The sequence below is a fragment of the Trichosurus vulpecula genome, chromosome 5 (genome assembly GCF_011100635.1).
Source record: "Trichosurus vulpecula isolate mTriVul1 chromosome 5, mTriVul1.pri, whole genome shotgun sequence".
NCBI lineage: Eukaryota > Metazoa > Chordata > Mammalia > Diprotodontia > Phalangeridae > Trichosurus > Trichosurus vulpecula.
The window spans coordinates 79,207,467-79,227,548 of NC_050577.1; positions in this window are offsets into that span (position 1 = coordinate 79,207,467).

The window sequence follows — 20,082 nt, forward strand, 5'->3', positions numbered from 1 at the left end:
GATTAGTCACCAAAAGAACTAACCACAGCACCAAGGAGATATCTTTTCATTTTGAGATGAGTGTTGGTGAACAAACTGTTCATCTTTGATCTGAGACTAGCTGCTGTGGCATCCAGCCAATCTGTGGGCCCCTCCCTCACTCTCTGGGTTTTTTGATATCAAGGGTAGTGGAGTCGCTAAATCTTCCATGCCTTTCTCTGACCATTTACAGTGCCTTTTATCCTTCTTTATTTTTTATGGAAAATTTTTGAGAGGCTCTCACAACTTTTTTTTCTTTCTGGCAGAAGTTCACAGAAACATGCCTCCAACCCTCCTTTTTGACAGGGGATGTAAGGGTGAGATTTTTCAGCTCATGCTGATGCAAAGAGAATTTCTGCTTTTTCCCCTCTTTTGTCCTTGGTTCGATTTCAGATACATCTCTCCAACACCCTTCTCTATTCCCCGTCCCTGAAAGATAAATGAAAATTGGTCTTCTGAACAGTGACCCTTGCTGACGCTGGGGAAAAAAATCTGTCAGAGACAACTGTGCCAGGTTTTGTTCCATAGCATATTTAAAGTATTTCCTAAATTGTTCTGAACTTGCCTTTCATGTTAGATGGCTCTATCCCTTGGCACCACTGTAGTAATTGAGGTCAGCAGAAGTGCTTCTGTTGAATGTGTCAGGGTGGTCTCTAAGTATTGAGAATTTAACTCTAGATTCCACTTGCCTGCTCATTCTAGCTTCAGTTCACATTGTCTAACTTCTCTGGAGGGCATTAAGAGGAGTTTTAATCATCAGATAGATGTCTCATTTTATCAGCACTTATTTCCAATCTCTCTCTCTCTCTCTCCCCTCTGTCTCCCCCTCCCTCCCCACCTCCCTCCCTCTCCCCTTTCCCTCACCTCCTTCCCTCTCCCCCTCCCCTCCCTCTCCCTCTCTGTCTCTTCCTTTCTTCCTTCTTCCCTCCCTCCTTCTCTCTCCTGTTTCTTTGTCTCTCTCTCCCTCCTTCACCGTCACCTTCTCTCTCCCTCCCCCTTCCCCATCTCTGTCTCTCATCTCTCTATTTCTTTATCTCACCTAGACTGTAAATGCAGAAGTTACTCATACCCCAGTCCCCTCTGATCAGCTTGGAAGTTTTGACCAGCTCCATTTCTGACCTAGGCCCATGTGTCCCTTCTTAGGTGACCTGGCCCATCTCCTACCCTTGGGGGCTCACCATATTAATGCCAAGCTTCTTGTGCAGAAACTGATCAGCTTAGTCCACCGCAGCTCAGAACTCTCAATCTCAAGAGATCTACCAATCTCATCATCCTCAAAAGCAGGAATTACAGATTTGTGATACATGTTCGGAATAGAAGTACTTGTTTTGAGTATAAAAGATAGGGAATTGGTTTTTAACTTGGCTTGTTTGATGATAGCAAGTGGAACAGACCTCTTGCACTATAACCTTTGCTATATCTTCACCCCTCATCCCTCTCCGCCTTCAGGTAGTATGATAGGGTAGGAAGGACAGTAACCCTGGAGTCAGAGGACTTGGATTCAAATCCTACCTCTGAAACTACCTCTGTGACCTTGGGGAAGTCATCTGATTTTTCTGTGCCTCAGTTTTCTCATTTGTCAAATAAAGAGATTAGCTTAGATCAGAGGTGAGGAACCTGAGGCCTGGAGGCCACATGTGGCCCTCTAGGTCCTCAAGTGTGGCTCTTTGACTGAATCCAAACTTCACAGAACAAATCCCCTCCATAAAAGGATTTGTTCTGTAAAACCTGGACTCAGTCAAAGGGCTGCACTTGAGGAGCTAGAGGGCCACATATGTCCTCAAGGCCACAAGTTCACCACTTCTGGCTTAGATGGCCTCAGAGGTCTCTTTCAGGTTTAACTCTGTGATCACAGCTGATATCTCTGCTCACTGGTGTTTCCATCATGTTTCAAGCTGCCATGATTTCCTTTTGTTTAACAAAGTCCAACTCTATGATTTCCTAGGGGGAGACCACAGAGCATCTTTTCTGTTCTACTGTGTACTGAACTCTAAGGTATTAGAGGAGATAAGACTCCCTAAAAGGAAAATACACTAGAGGGAAGCGCTAGTTAACACTTTATGTAAGTTCTTTCATTTAATCAAAGATTTTCATTAGCTACAAAATACTTACCTATTATCCTTCCTGCTTAAATATTTTTTCTTTTTAAGAAATGATAATTATAACAGAAATGTCATTTTATATGGGGCTTTAAGGATAACAAGGTACTTTCTTCAAAGAGCCCCTGTGAAGTCAGTGTGTGTGTGTATATATATATATATACACACACACACATGTATATGTATGTATGTGTGTATATGTATACACACATATATGTGTGTATCTGTGTGCATGTGGGGATCCATAACTGTAATTTCATCTGTGTGTGTAAATTCCCAGTGTAGAAATTTCCTCTACTGATGAAGGTCAGCAATTGAACTGTAACACAGTATTTAGAACTGTTTGGGACTATTAAGGGGTTAAGTGACTTGCTCTTGGTCACATGACTAATACAGGGCAGGACATAAACTCAAGTCTTCTTTACATCAAGTCTTATTCACTACATCATGCTGTTTCTTAGTATAAATATTGTTGTTCATATTTCACCCATGTAATAATATGATTAAATATTTAATAGAATTTAGAGCTGAAATCTTAACAGCCAATCCAACCCCTCCCCCCATTATACAGATGAGGAAACTGAGGTACAAATAGGTAAAGGGACTTGGTGAGGTCATAGAAGTAAGAGAGTTGAATTTGACCGTAAGCTCTTTGACTCTAAATGTATTAGTTCTTATATGAACATGGTTACGAAAACTATTCACTCAAATAAAGACAAATTCCAAACAATTGGAGAAATATTAATTGCTCATTAATAGTCTGAAATACTATAATAAAATGACAATTCTACCTAGATTGATTTACTTATTCAGTGCTATACCAATCAGAAGACCAAAACTTATTTTATAGAGCCAGAAAAACATCATAAAATTCATCTGAAAGAAGAAAAGATCAAGAATATCAAAGGAATCAGTGAAAAAAAATGTTCTAGAAGATTAAACCATATACAACTTTACATCCCTAGCATCTAAGCACAGTGCTCTTTACACTATAAAATGTTAAAATGCAAAAGTAACCTATACATATACATATGTTGCATACACAATGTATTTATATATACTTGCATATATTTATAAATAATAATATATTTAAAATTTGTTGAATTTGAATATAGGGCATTTTATCAAGGAATAGTAATCTTCAAGATACAAGTGAAAAAAAAAACAAATTTGATGATTTTAAAATGGTGATATCCAAAGTCTTGTATTCAAAAATTTCTCCTGAAGATCAGCTTATGATCTAATAAAACTTTGAACTAGATTAGATGATGATAAATAGAAGTGTAGGGAGTCTGGGTTTAATCCTAAGGGGTAGTCTTGCTTTAATGAAGAGATAAGAATGATTTGTATATCAATGCTTTGTAAATATATGACAGTTTTAAAGCAAATGAAAACAGTCCCCTATACTTCCCATTAGGAGATTTTTACTTCATCCTTTGATTAGTATACACTTGTTTGAAAGTAAACTTAGTTAGCTCATATAAACCCCTCAAAGAGGTTAGATAAGGGGTAGGGAACTTGCAGCCTCGAGGCCACATGTGGCCCTCCAGTTTCTCAAGTACAGCTCTTTGACTGAATCCAAACTTTACAGAACAAATCTCCTTAATAAAATGATCTGTTCTCTAAAACTTGGACTCAGTCAAAAGGCCGCATCCAAGGACCTAGAGGTTCCCCACTCCTGGTTAAATCTTTTTGCCCACAGCTGTCAGACCTAGGACATGAATTTATCCGTGCTGATTCCAAGACTGGTGATCTTTCTGCTAAACCATTTAGTTCCATTCAAAATCCATGCCATGGAATTGGCAGACCAAAAATATAGAGTTAGGGTTAGGGTTATTGCAGGACCTTGCAAACCTCCAGAAACTGCTTTTCCAGCCATCTAGTTTATGGGTTCTTGAAGCCTCAGGATTGATTTTTCCCTGACTTCTGAAATCAGTTATCTTGGCTCATTTTCTCTCAATGTATTGGTCAGCCGTTAGTAAAACTTTTCTTGTCCCACTAACTATCAATGAGAAAGGAGTTTTCCCTACTCTCTCTTAGGTTTAAGACTTTGCCAACTCCCTAGTATTATGCTCTCAATTTGTTAAAGTATTCCTTTAAAGAAAATGGCTGGTTTTTTTTTTTTGTGTAGTGACAATTAAAACTGTAATCCATGATATTCTTACCCAATATCCCTTATATCTGTGCTTCTTTTAATTCAGTACTAGAGAAAAGTTTTTCTTTCCAGAAAAGTGTGTGTGTGTGTGTGTGTGTGTGTGTATGTGCGTGTACTCATGTGTACATGCACATGCTTCCTTTATTCGGGAATGGTGAACCTTAAAATCCAAATGGATTGTTTTCTTATTTTAGGAACAAAAAATTCAAGAATAAATTTAGAAAGTAATCTAAATTTAAAGCAATCAATAACATCAGTTTTTTCATGTCCTTTTAACTGGTATTTTTTCACTACTCATTTTGAATTGTCTTGATTTATATTGTGTTTAATTTAGCAAGTCTCTTTTGGAATCAGGCAAGTATAAATAGTTAATAAATTTGTTAAAATCCAGATAAATCAATTGATCATGTGATATGAGCAAACAAACCAGTTCATTTGTCATTTCTGTTCAACAACTATCCATTCATTGGAAAAACAAAAAGTAAAGATGATTATTTGACTAAATTGATTGGTGTTTGGGCCTTATTTTTTTTCTTTACAATGACCAATGAATAGCATCATGTGGGCATAGATTTTGGATTTTCTCCTCTTTAGGTTTTATGGCTTAGTTTTGAAATTTATTCAACATTACTTTGAATTGATGGCTGAATATATAAAAGGAATTTGTTTATTAAAGAACAGTTATAGAACAGAGAGACAAAAAGCAGTATTGTACAAGTGAAATGTCCTTAACCCATTACCCATGGCTTAGGTTTGGAGGTCCCAATGTGAATGATGATTCTGATGGGATCACAGATTTGGACCTAGAAAGAACTTCCAAAGTTACCTGATCCAAGGCCATCACCTTGCACATAAAAAAATTGGTCCAGAGAGATTAAACCACTTTTCCATTGTCATACAAGTAGAGGAGATGAGTTTCAACTTCAGTTATTCTGATCCCCAAATGAGATATTGGAGTATGAGTTTCTCAGTGACCTGAAACACCAAGATGCGTGTGTATAGATGGGGGGTATGGGAGCCTAGTGGTAAAGGTTAGAGAGTCAGAATCAAAGCGAAGAGCGTGTATCAGTAAGGCAATAATAACAATGTAGATGGTAGTTGTCAAAATGCCTGTGCAGTTCTGTATCACAAAGTATACGAGATTCTCTGCATAGAAGGTAGAAGAAGTAAACTATTTATTCAGACACCACAGAACCAGATCACACAAGTCATTGATCCACTTTATCAGAGCAGTAAAACATTCCATACGTAATATCACAACATGGAGCCTCTCCATCCCCAAACCTCTCCGACTCTCTGCTGGGGTCTTCCCCAAAACAAACTCACAGTACAGCTAAGTCAGCCTGTTCAGTTCTAACCATCACAAGGGTGGCCATTAGCAGCCATAAGTGCTCTCTCTCTCAGCATTTCCTGTGACGTAACTTCCTTTTCCTGTCAGGAAGCTCCTCCCACCACATGTGGGCTTCCTGTGACATAAGCAGGTCACATGGCCTATTAATGGGTGGGAAAGATCTTCAAATCTTAATTGCTACTACAGAGAGGAATTAAAGAAGATCGACCTGTGTCTTTCTTCAGAATGGAGCTTCTGGTAGGAACTCAACAATGGGAGAAAGGGGCCACAGAGGTGGAAGAATGCTGAGAAGACCACAGGGATGTTTCAGGGTGTAAAGGTAATAGGCACTGCAGGAACTTTCAGGGCGATAAGGTAGCTGAGACGATGGAGAAGTCTAGAGAATTAGAAGTAGAACTGGGAATGGGTCAGTTTAGGTAGTTTACATTTTTGTAATTTTTTTTCCTTTAAACCATAGAATTTATTAGAATACATCTCTATCCAGTACTCCTCAATAATATCCAATAAATAGTATTCTAATCTAATACCATTCATAATGTGAAAACATTACAGATATGGGAAAGTAAAACTATGAGTTCATGATTATTGATAATCCCTCGATGACATTTTCCAGTAATCTTAAGTACCATGATTTTCCCCAAGAATTTATTATATTCTTTTATTTTCAAGCGTCCTATGAACGATCCTCCACCACCCTCAAACTGTGTTCCCCTCATCATGGAACTTCTCTGTGCATGATAAATACTTGTCGATGGACTGACTGACTGGATGCTTAGTTGAGTCTTTCTGTTCATCCAGTCTTGGTGTTTTGTAGAATTTCGACCTCATCATGCAACATGTCAGAACTGCTGTGATAGAGTCTAAATGTGGTGGCTTTGCCACTATTGATGGATTAAAATGTTTCTAATAAAAACCTTGATAAGTTTGTTTCCATGTTTTGTTTGTTGTCTTGCTTGCAGAATATATATGCATACACATACACACACTCACACATATATGTATATATATATATATATGCACACAGGTGTGTATGTGTGCGTGTGTGTGTGTGTGTGTGTGTGTGTGTGCGCGCGCGCGCATGTATATAAACTCATGTCTTCCTGACTCTGGGCCAGGTGCTACAGCTAGGTGGCACAGTGGATATAGCTCCAGGCCTGGAGTCAGGAGGAACCTGAGTTCAAATCCATCCTCAGATAATTACTAGCTGTGTGAGCTTGGGTAAGTCACTTAACCCTATTTGCTTCAGTTTTCTCATCTATAAAATGAGTTGGAAAAGGAAATGACAAACCAGTATCTTTGCTAAGAAAACCCCAAATGGAGTCACAGAAGGCAGATGTGACTAAAACAATTGAAAAAATATGTGTGCAGATACATACATATATGTATATATGTCATTTGTGAGTTAAAAATATGTCAACAGAAATTAAGTTGAAGTAAATTAAATGTACTACATATAGTTTTAAAATAATTATTAAAATTTATACAGAGTTATAAAGTTTCCAAAACATTGTCTACCCAATAGCCCTACACCTCACAGGGTGATATAAGTATTGGCCAAATTTTATAGATAAAGAAACAGGCCCAAGATGGTTTTTTTTCTAAAACAGTTTTATTGTTTCCTTTTTCTTTTAATCACAATAATTTCTGAAAAAATGACTCTATCTGCTTTAAGTTGAACCCTTCCTTGGTTAAAAAAAAAAAGAAATATGATAAAGGAAAAATGCCGGATATGGTCTGATTTAGAGATGATATCTGATAATATCTTCTTTATAGGCCCCTACCTCTTCCAGGAGTATACAGGTGTTTCACTATCTATTTCCTGGGGCCGTTGATAACTCAGAGTTTGGTTTCATTTTAGGAATTTTTTCACTTGCATTATTATCATTGTGTTCTTTTGGGGCTGTTCCTTTTACTCTGTATCAGTTCATATAAATCTCTACAGGCCTCTGTGAATTGAATTATTTTTTCCTTGACAATCTCTTCAACATCCCCTGAAAGGATTGGATTCTCTAGATTGTCAACCTTTGTCCTTTATGTTCAGTACATGTACTTCAGTGGATATATCTCTACGTTTGAATTTTTCTCTTGTTCGACTTGTTAGAGAATGAGAGATCCAAATGCCAGTCAAATAATTGGTCCCATATTAAGTGCCTTTCAGTGTTATTCTTTCCAGACTTAGAGCATTTTCACAGCTCATTACGTCCTATCCTTTTTTAAAAAATTAATATCTTTCTGAAGCCCAGTGCTAAACTCACTCAAGTCCAAAGTTATAAAAAAGCATAATAGGGTTTTCATTAGAGGACGAGTTTCTATCCAGTCATTTAAACGAGCAGCTCATCATTTAAAACACAGTCAAGAACATACCATTTGGGATTAAAAAGAATAGATTTCATTCAAATGTTTTCCTTGATCTTAACAGTCCTTCAAACTTAGATGAAAAGGCGATGTGCAGAGAACTTGAAATTGAGAGGCGTTCTATTAGAAACGAAACCCTCCCCATCAATCTGCAGTTAGGCCCCTGCCTAGCTCCCATTTACAATACAGACTTGTGAGATTATTTTCGAATGTCTACTGAGGCAGGTCCTCGGGTGGAGGAAGCAACCCCCTAGTATCATAGAAATGGAGAATAGCAGGGGCCACTAAGATGACAATAATACTCAAGGTAACAAGAGTCATAGCCCATCTTAACAAACCCTTTAATGTGTGAAAAAACACTTGGCTTATATTACCTCCTTTGTTCCTCAAAAGAACTCTATGGGGTAGGTGCTTTTATGGTTCGTATTTTACAGATTAGGAAATTGAGGCAAACAGGGTTCACCGACATGCCAGGGTCACACAGATAGTGTATGCAGCAGTATTTGAATCCAGAGCTTCCTGACTTCAAGTCTTGACACTCTGTCTGCTAGAGAATGCTGCCTCCATCTGGAGATCTTCCAGTCACACGTTTCCAGAATGTTGGCGTTGGATGAGATGTCAGAGACTACCTAGTGCAACCTGTATTTCCATCACCTTCTCTGCCCTTCCTCCCCGTCCCACCTCACCTCAGACAAGTAATTATCCAGTGTCTTTATCTACCTAGCTCTAATTGTTGGGAAGGGCAGCTAGGTGGAGTAGTGGATAGAGTGCTGGGCCTAGAGTCAGGAAGATTCATTTTCCTGAGTTTAAATCTGGCTTCAAACACTCATTAGATGTATGACCCTGGGCAAGTCACTTAACCCTGTTTGCCTTGGTTTCCTCATCTGTCAAATAAGCTGGAGAAGGCAATGGCAAACCACTCCAGTATTTCTGTCAAGAAAACCCCAAATGGGGTCAAAAAGAGTCAGGCATTACTGAAAAATGACTGAACAGCAGCAGCAACAACAAAATTCATAGAGAGTTTTCCCTTGCCCAAATTTGACATTTTGCTACTTCTACTCCAGTGCTTTTAGTTCTGCTCCCTAGGGTCATACAGAACAAGTTCCAACCCTCTTGCATGTGACAGCCCTTTGAATACCTTAAGACATCTATCATGGAACCCTCTGAGACTTTTCTTCAAACTTCCTTTTTTTTCAGCCTCTGTTTCCCTATTTCATCAGGTTGGAAATACAGTGGCCACTCATATTCCCATTTTCACTGATGGTTGCCATAGAAACATTTTTTTTTAATCTAGGCTGGTTCCTTATTCCTTAAGGCAGCTTATTGGCCTTGCAGGGGCTCAGCCTATCAGTATGAGACTCAGTCAGGACACTCAATTGACTCATTCCCACTGCTGCCCAGAGATCCTGAAGCCAAATAATCCACTAGCTTTAGCTTCTCTAGCAACACATTACAGACATACACCACTACTCCTGGCTTTCTACAAAGGGGTGCTGGTTATTTCCCATTAAGGTGCCCACAATTTCTTCCCCTAGAACCTAGTTTATCCTTTTTGGGGAGCCCATTGCAGGAGGGAATTTCTCTTTGGTAATTTTTTCACCCTTTGAGGATGAAATTATCATTAAGACAAATTGAAAGATTAGGAGCAGTTACAACAGCAAGATTCTGTGTTAGGTTTATGCTCCATTTTGTGAACCCCTCACCTATTTCTTTCTGTCCAAGTAGTCTGTACAATAGTCTAACTGTTTTTGTGTTTCATCTTTGTTAATCTTCACCCAAATGTTTCCCATCCTGATTCATAGCTATATCTCCCATATTTCCTCATGTTAGTATATATCCTATTAATACAAAATGCCCTCCCTTTACCTATCTTGTTTCTTTCGAATAAAGCATGCTCTTCCAGAGGTATGATTCCGAGTACCATCAAGTCTCAGTGGTATCTATGGGATTAAATTTCCCTTCTGGTATTAGGATCTCTAATTCATCTTGAGTGTCAGAAGCTGCTCCCTATGTCTTCAATATAGCCAGAACTACAGGCAATATGATATAGTGGGAAAAAAAAAACTGTTAGATTGATTCAGATGACACCAGTTTATATCCTAAGTCTACTACTTACCCTAGCTGTGGTGTGGCCGTGACCTCTTGCCCTACTTTGCTGAGTAGGTAGTCACCAGCTATGATCCTTCCAGTGTGTTGATGTTACAATTTGCTCTATAGCTCCATTCTTGGGACCTCCTGGCCTTACCATCTATTCTGCCTCTGTGCACTCTGGACCCCTGGGCCATGCCATTTACCCTCCAAATGAATCCTAAGGAACTCTATATTTATAGTGCTTCTCCATTTTTAAGGACTAGAAACTCCTTGAGGGCAGGGATAATTTTGGCTTGTTTTGTTGTTGTTGTTTGTTGTTTGTATCCCTTGCATTAAGGACAATGACATTACCCACAATAAGATTAATTTTTATTAATAAATATTTGCTGATTGATAAACTCTCTGAAGCTCAGTTTCCTCCCATAAAATGAGGATAATAATCACTGTAGGAGTAACCCACGTGGTTGTCTTTGAGAGTGTTAAATGATGTAATGCTCCTAAAGGGTTTCACGAATTGTAAACTCTCCATGTTACTGTTATATGAAGACATTGAGGTCCGAAAGGCTACATGAATTGCCCAAGGTCATGTTAATTAGTGTCAGAGCAAAGGCAAGAACCCTTTAAATCTCTTGACTTACCATCCCGGGTCCTCTGTCTTCCTCTGTCTCCTGCCTCATGCTGCCTTTGCTTGTTATTTAAGCACCATGTTTTAGGTAGTAAAGTAGCTCATTGAATCACCTGGGACACCAGTTAATTAGTGACTTTAAAAAAAAATTCCTTCATGATAGCTGTGAATTTTTCTAAGATGTAATTCCTTTTAAAAAGTGGATCAAGTGCCTGTTATGTGTGAGATACAAGGCTGGGTCCTGAATGAGGTTCAAAGTTAGAAGACAATGAACTCTTTGGCCTTCCAGCTTAGAAACAGCTTGGAAACATACTATTCTCTAGTTTTCCATATAATAGAAATCTGCACCAAAATGGGATGTTTAAAAAGATATCTTTCATTTTTATGCTGTCATAGTCTGTTATTTTCTACACATCCCCTACATATTCTTCCATTTCCAGCTTCATTCCTTCGGCTGGAATTGAATAAAACTGTAAAATGGTGTGTGACTTAGTGATCAAAGCCTGCTCAAGGCAAAATTTTAAAGGAGGCAAAATTTGTCTTTGGATCTCCCCATTTGTTGCACAATCTCTATGCTGTCTCTAAGAACAGGAAAGACACCTTCTCATCCTCTGAAGTGTTGTAGTGGATAGAGCATGGAACTAAGAGCTAGGAAGATCTGAATTCAAAACCTGCCTCAGACACTTAGTGGCTACGTGTCTCTAGACAAGTCATTTAATTTCTCCTGTCCCAATTTCCTCCTTGGTAAAATGGCAATAAGAAAATGGAAGGCATAATCAGAGAATATTCTGGCTCCTCTTCTCTCTTCTTGTTTGCCAGTTTATTGCTGGAAATCAGCAGAACGTCTATTGTTCTCTGTCTGTTAATTCCATACTCCCGTAGACCTCCTAGATCTCTTTTTTTCTCAAACATTTGCAGCACTATAGAAGGAAGTAATGAATTTTGCCAACTATGGTCACTACAAATTGATATGACTTTATTTTAACGAGGTCTTTAATGTTTCACATCAATCTCTTTGTTCATTTCTTATTAAATATTATTCATATCCCTTACTTCACTGAGTTTATTCCAAACCTCTTCTCTCTCAAGTCTCCAACTCCACTCCCTATTCCCTTTTAGCAGATGATAGTGGGACCTTGTTGGGAAGACCATCACTGTTAGTTCTCTCACCTTCTCTACTCCAAACCACACAGACTTTGACTTTTTTCCCATTCTATCTTCCTTCCCTCCAGTTTCAGAGAATGAGTTCATTCTCCTCTTTGTCAAAACTAATCTCTCTAGCGCATCTGTCTCTCAATCCCACATTTTCCTATCCCATATGTAACCTTGATTATTCTATGATCCTTTCCATCAACTATCTTTGGTTAAAGGTGATATTCAAGATATATAAATATATATATATATATATATATATATACACACACACACACACATACATATACATATATATATGTATATGTATGTGTGTGTGTGTGTGTGTAAGAGCCATTCCCTAGCAAGAGGGGCCAAGGCATCAAAAGATATGAACAGATTTCAAAAGACAATTGATAAACCATCAGCAGTCATAAGTTAATATTCTAAATCACATTAAATAAGAAAAGTAATCAATTTTAACCCTCACTGAAATAGCCGGTCATACACACAAAGTTAGCAAATCTGCTAAAAGATGAAAATAGTTGATGTTTGAGGGGCTATGGGAAGACAGCCACACTAATACATTTTTGGTGGAGCTGTGGAAACCAGACTGAAAAACTGGTTGGAATTATTTGAGAAATGTTACTACCACTGTTCATAAACTTTGTCACAGGGATCTTACTTGTATGTACTAGGGAGGTCAAAGACATTAAAAAAGGTCACATGCATAACAAAATATTCATAATGGCACTTTTATTGGTACAACAAATTAGAAACAAACTGAATGTGTATCACTTGAGCAATGTCTAAACTCACTGTGGTATATGAATGTAATAGATCATCAGTCTACCTGAAAAAAATGAATAAGAGGAAGTCCGGTTTAAAAAAGAAAATGTTAAGAACTAATGCAGAATAAAGTAAGGAGAGCCAAGAAAACGAGAAAGACAATGAGTATAGTGACAAAAATGAAATAATATATTTGTCATGATTTGCCTAGACCCTGGGGAATAGCTAAGGGAATGTGGCTTCTTCCTTCTTTTCTTTAGACAGAAGGGGATCTATGGGTGCTTATTGTTTCATGAGCTGTTATTCCATTTGTTAGTTTGGTTTTTCTTAAATGTTTTTTCTTTGTTACAGTGGAAACTTTGTTTACTGGTTGGTTGGGTGAGAGTATATCTAGAAATGACTGTGATATACAAAGGTATCTATAAAGCTCAAATAAAAAAAAGTAAAAGATATGATAGAGAAACATTAGAAAAGATAAAATGGACCCTGAGCTTAAGGAGTTTTTGATGCCAGCTGGGAAGATAGAAAAAAAAAACATTACTTAACCTTAGATATTAGTTTCAGTGCTACATGTATATTATAGACAGTAATTATTACAGGAGTTCAGGGGAGGGGAGAAGCTATATATGCATATCCTTCTATACTTTATAAAGATTGTGGGAATCTGACTACTTAACACTATGTACTGTGGAAAGGGAACAGAAAATATCACACTGAGAAATGAAAGCTTTCAAATTTAGGCCACCTTTGATCCAGGATAATTGGAGTCAAAATAATTATTGAGACTAGCTGGTCATTTATCATTTTAAATGAGGTAATTTGATGATTCCTAGACTCTCTAATATTCAATACAGTTTCCAATAACCCTGTGCATGTTCCACCACTGTGGAATTATTTACTATTCTTTGAAGAATGGTGAATTTATGTGTTTTATTTAAATTGGATAGAAAACCTATTGCAATCATACATTAAATTATCCTGCATTCCATTAAAATAAAATGCTGCCAATTTGGTACAGACTTATACCCTCCCCTCAGATAGATAGGAAGCATCTTGTTATCAGAGCTTAGAGAAGTTAAATAATAAGATTTTTGTGCTTTTGAATTATTCCATAAATTAATTTTAAACTATGTCATTCATAAGTAAGTAGAATATTTATAGCTTCATTCTAGGAAGACATATCCCCAGGGTAAATATGTATTAGGGGATGGGAGGAAGAGATGAGAAGATTAGTATAAAGAGTTTCCAATTTCTGTATCTAAAAAGGAATGAGCATAGGTATCATTTTGATTTGTTTTTGTTCTAGATTATAGGTATGACTATGCAAACTAGCAATAGCTAGACTTATAGTGTGATAGGGTGCAACTAGGTGGTACAGTGGGTAGAGTGCTGGGCCTGTAGTTGTGAAGACCTGAGTTCAAATCCAACCTCAGACACTAGCTGGGTGACCCTGGCCAAATCATTTAACCCTGTTTACCTCAGGTCCTCATCTGTAAAATGAGCTAGAGAAGGAAATTGCAAACTACTCCAGTGTCTTGGCCAAGAAAACCCCAAATGGGGTCACAAAGAGTTGGACATAACTGAAAAATGGCCAAACAATAAAACAGTATGATAAGGGTTTAGGGTTCAGTGATATTAGGGGCTTTAATACTTCTCTTTCCTTTTCCTTGTACACTTTCTCTCTCCCTCTATGTGCGTATATGTATTTGTGTGTATATATAAACAGATATATATACACACAGATATATAATACATATATGTATATATGGTATATACATATGTTCACATACATATGTGAATATATGTATGTATATATACACATATACATAGTGTATATATATATAGGCTATCTCTATATAAACTCTATATACATAAAGGCACTTATGCAACATATAACATACATATATAGGAATGATGGTAATGCAGAAAATTTTAGGCCTTGAGGTATGGGAGTCCTGAAACAAGAGATGTTTCTGGCATCAGGTAGGGGCTTTGGCAAGGAGGAGTTGAAGATTTAATAAAGCATCTTAAATTCTGAAAGCTCTTTATCGATCAATCAGGCACTGTGCTGGTCTCTGGGGCAACAAATAAAATGAATGAAACAACCTTGCTCCTAAGAACTTTAAATGCTAATGGGGGAAATAATTAATAACTGCTTATAATTATTAATCTTAAATTAATAATAGATATCACTCTGTGTATACTTAGATATTTTTAGTTCTGTTTTGGTCATTTTAAGATAAAAAGAAAAGAGTGAAATGTTCCTGGGAAGAAAAATGAAGTAAAGGTTAGGGTTAGGAGTTATTTTTCTATCTCTTCTGGCAGGAAAACTGTTCTCTTGGTGAATAAATCTGGAATTTGTTGTTGTTGCAAATGGTTACTTCCACATGAGCATTGAATCAAAATTCTTAATTCTTTTTAAAAGGGCAAGATGAAAGTTTCTACTGAATGTTTTCTTGGAACCAAAGGTCTTTATTTTCAATCATGATAGAGAAAGCTGAAGAAATGGGTTTTTTTGTAGTGCACATAAGGTACAGTCTAGCTGGAGAGGTCTATTGTATTTCTTGGAGGATGACAACAGAATTTCCCCAATTAGTTCCATTACCCAAGAAGGAAACCATGGACCTGCATATTAATCATCGAAATGAATTCTTGTAAACATATACTCAAGTAATATATAACAATAGTCATAGACATAAATATAGCCACATCAGAAACCCAATCAATGCATTAAATATTGTAAAATATATAAGAGTGAGAATCTGAATTTTAATTAAGGAAACTATCTAGTTCCTGTGGGCACAGATCTGTTGCTTTACTACTCTCCTCAATTTAATCACAGTCAACTCAATAACCATTTAAAACTCCCCTCCTATAAGCAAAGTATTGTTAGGCTTTAGGAATTCAAAGGTTAAAAAAAAGATGGAAAGTTTCTGGCCTCAAGAGATTTACATACTGCTTGCTTGATTCTGGGAGTTACAATTTCAAGCAGGATTACAAGTTTTTTTCTTTTTTTCAGATCAAAGAACACGTATTTGCAATCTTTCCCCCTTGAAGGAATGCGATGACCTTTCTCCTCTAGCCCCAAAGGGCCAAGCAACCACGAGCTGGTTGAATGACTGACTGTAGAGGGTTGATGAGGCTATCTGTATTATAAGGAAGAGTTTCTTTTAATATTCAGATGCATTAAATCATTGAAATAAATGAGACTCTACTGAAGTCAGTTGAAATTCAGCTTTATAGACAAAGGTATAGCAAAAGAAATGGAAAAAATTGAGTGTTTTAAAAGTCTACTGTTATCACAGTTTCATTCAATGCTGTGATATTCAAATGCTGCAATATCTATTTATTGCAAAAGAAATGAACTATTATATAAAGTATGAAACTGAAGGTGCCTTTAGGAATTTTCTCCAACTCCATCTTTTTACAGATGAAAAAACTAAAACCCAGACGGGAGAAATGACTTGCCCAGAGTCCTAAGAGCCAGTCCTTAACATCTAGTTAACGACAAAGCCAAGACAAGAAGTCATGTCTCCTGGCTCTTAGTTTATTGGTTTTTTTTCCCATTATCCCAGTGGGGTTTTGGAGCAACATATTAATCTCTTCAAGAGGACATTTTGTCGAACAGTTATAATTAAGGCAAAATGAAATGGTCTCTATCTCTATACGAATAAGTGTTCTCTAAATTCACTTATTATAATATATGTATATACATACATGTATTTTTTACCCAGAAAAAGATATTTAAAACATTTTCAAGGATGTCATGTCTGCAGGCTTTAAAATATCAGCTAATTATCAAATCAATGATCATTTGGGGGAAAGTAATGAAGTATGGAAAATAACCACTTCAAATTATATAAATCATTACCACAAAGTATTTAAAACTGATAAGTCATTAGGAAAAAGACTTAATATGCACGTATTAAATGCCTTAAAAGTTAGATGAAAAAGGCAAATCACATTTTAATTGTTACAATTTCTCTGAAAATAACCAACTTGCCCTTTAAGCTTTTATACTTAGTCTACCATTTATTTGCTCTTTTTTTCCCAGAAAATTTTCACTTTTTAAAATATATATCACTTTTTTTCTTGATGGTAAAACAAGTCATTTAGACTTTTCTTAATTTAACCTTTTTGATACTGTAAAAAATACCTTCTTGGGATATTGATGCTTCTATTTGTTTAAGAAATTTGTGATGATTTGGAAGTTACTAAATTCCACATCTTTTGCACTGTACTAAAATAGCAACTAGCCATCCGCATTATTTATTTTTAAAATTTTACATGGTATGTAAAAGTCTATACACAACATTATTGTTGAAGAATTGTTGTGGTATGTAATAGATGGAAGCATCAGTATGGTTTCGTTTATTGTTCAGTCATTTTCAGTCTCCTCAGACTCTTCATGACCCCATTTTAGGATTTTCCTGGGAGAAATACTGGAGGGGTTTGCCATTTCCTTCTCTACAGATGAGGGACTGAGGCAAACAGAGTTAAGTGACTTTCCCAGGATCACACAGTCAGTAAGTATATGAGACCAGATTTGAACTACGGAAGGTGAGTCTTTCTGACTCCAGGTCTGGCACTGTATCCACTGTTCACCTTAACTGCCTGTGATTGTTTTTAGGAGCTATTTTGATCCATTACCTTATGGGGGAAAACAGTCTCTGAGCATAAATTTTTCTTAAGGAAATCTCCTTTATTGTGTTCCTAAAGGACATGCCTTATGCTTCATTGTACTCTTTGATGAAAGTATTTAAGCCAAAGTCATAAGGTGTTTGAACCCTATCCAGTGGATAGGATGGAATTAAAGAAATGCTTATTCCCACCCCAAAGCCCCTATATTTATTTTCTTTCCCCAAATGTGAAATTTAAAGATGATCAGGAATAAAGTAAATGATTTTGAAGCTATTTTTAAAAATTCTTAAATATTTGGTATTTTCCTGAAGGACAAAAACCTAGCCAAAGGTAATAATTATATTTTAGGAAGAAATCATTGGAACATCTTCAACAGCTTTCTACTGTGCCAATGAACCCAGCACAGTCTTGAATGTTTCTTGACTCTACCCCTATGGAATTTATTTACAAAATTTTCACAGTATGAATTTGTATTATTTTGATATATTGCTTTGTAGGCATTCTTTAATCATATTCATGCCTTTGTACTCAACAACAAAAGACTTCTCAAAGGCAAAAATATTGACATGACTGATTGTAATTTTTTGAGGTGGACTGTTGGCTATAATCAATTTTGATAACTTTTGACTGTTAAACCATATACCTAGAGATCTCTTTGAAAATAGGGAATATTTATTCAGTAAATGCAAGTATAGTAAATGAAAAATACATGTTGGCTACTTTTCTGTTGTATTAGTTCAGTTGATACTAAGCATTCAGACAGCGAAGATGGATATGCATCTCAGTCAGCTCCTAAGTTCAGGTAGACAAATTCAAGAAGCTCCAAGGCATAGGTCATCAGTGATATTAACAGGTCCAGCTCAACTCACCTACCACATGGACCTTATCCAGGGAGAAGATACAAAAGATATTATACCTTTAACTCCTAGTGGCATGTATTTGAGGAAGACAGAGAAAGTCTATGCCTGTTCTCTCATTTTAGTTCCTTTTACTTTCTAGTCTAACAAAGATAATTCCCTCTTAAATTCAGTTCATTATTAAGTGTTTGCAGTATATAAGCTACTATGTTAGACCCAAGGATACAAAGAAGACAAAAACATCATCTTTCCCCGCAAAAAGGCAAAATTCAGTTCATTTCGGTTACATTCTATTCTAAAAAATATCTCACAAATACCTGCTGTATGAAGGCTGCTGAAGACTAGGTGATGTATAAGAGAAAATATTTAGATTTTTGAATTACAAAATCCCTGAGTTGGAAAGAATATGGAAGACCATTTAGTCCAACACATATTTGGATAGGTAGTCCAAGTATTGGGAAACAGTATTATAGTGTAGATTGACTGTAGTAAAGATAGTGAGGGGCTAATGGATAGAAAAAAACACAGAATTACTAAATGGATCAAAGTAAAGAAATCCTTCTTTAAAAAAGTATAGAAAAATGAAAATAAAGACAAGCAGAAGAAAATGGAAAGAAAGAAGAGGGAGGGAGTTTAAATTAATAACTGATAATTAGCTATGGATTATTGCAACCTTTCTGGAAAGCAATTTGGAATTACACAAATAAATTAGTTAAGATGTTCACACTCCTTGATCCAGAGATGCCACTCCTAGGCATATACTCTAAGGAAGTCACTGACAAAAAGAAAGGCTCTGCATACACAAAAAAATTTATAGTGGGACTTTTTGCGGTAGCAAAGAATTAGAAACTAAGTAGATGCTTAATCACTGGGGCTAAATAAATTATTGTACAGATATTATTGGACTGTAAGAATTGATGAATATGAAAAATACAGAGATTTTTTGAAAGGCTTACATGAATTAATACAAAGTAAAGTAAGCAGAGCCAAGAAAATAACATATATAAGACTACCAAAATTAACCAGAAAGAACAAGTAGAAAAGAATACAAAAATGCTGCAAAATTACAAAGATCAACCTTAGCCACAAAGAAGAGATGTGAAAAGATTGCTGAAGTGTTGGTAGGGGAAAGAGTCTACATGCAGTGCTGCATATGTCTTATTAAAAAATATTTTTTTCTTTTACTTTGAGATATAAAATTGATGAGATGTAAAAGCAAAATACATCAATAAAATTTATTTTTAAAAGGAAGAATGGATGAATTAAAAATATTTATTAAGTGACATGCCAAGCACTACACATTTCCTGGTTTGGCTCATGACCTGCATGACGGGGAAGAAAGCACTTTGTTATGTGATACCGCCTAACTATATTGGTAAAATGAAGGTTTAGATTAGATGCCAAGGTCCTGTTTTGTTCTAAATTTGCTGATTCTATTTGGTGACTATGTTCTATTAATTTTCATTGTTGCTCTATACCTATCAAGATTGGGTTGAGTGGGAATATACTTTCTGCCCACTTATCATAATAGGTCAGTGGTCGATTAAATCAGCCTGGATCAAAGACAGTTTGCTTCATTTATTAAGAGGGAGGAAGGGTGAGTGGGAGATATCCAATACCATTTACCCAAATATCCCTTTCAGTTTCCTTTCAACTTTCTCTTACCCTTTCCCCTATTCATAAAACAACAAAGAAACAAACACACTGTCTATTCATTCAATAGTGGCCAGGCAGAAAAGCCAGGTTTCAATGAGGATCGTTTCCCTGAGTGGTTTTGTCCATCTTTCCTCTCACTGTGTTTCTAAGGAAAACACTCTGCATTGAGAATCCAGTAAATGTTATTGACAATCTAACCTCAACCAGTCTCCTTTCTTCTCCTCAGTTTACTAAGAAACATGTATCAGAATTGCAATGAATCAGCAGTCACGCTGTTTAAAATGGACCTACAAGATAAGTTCCTGTTATAAATT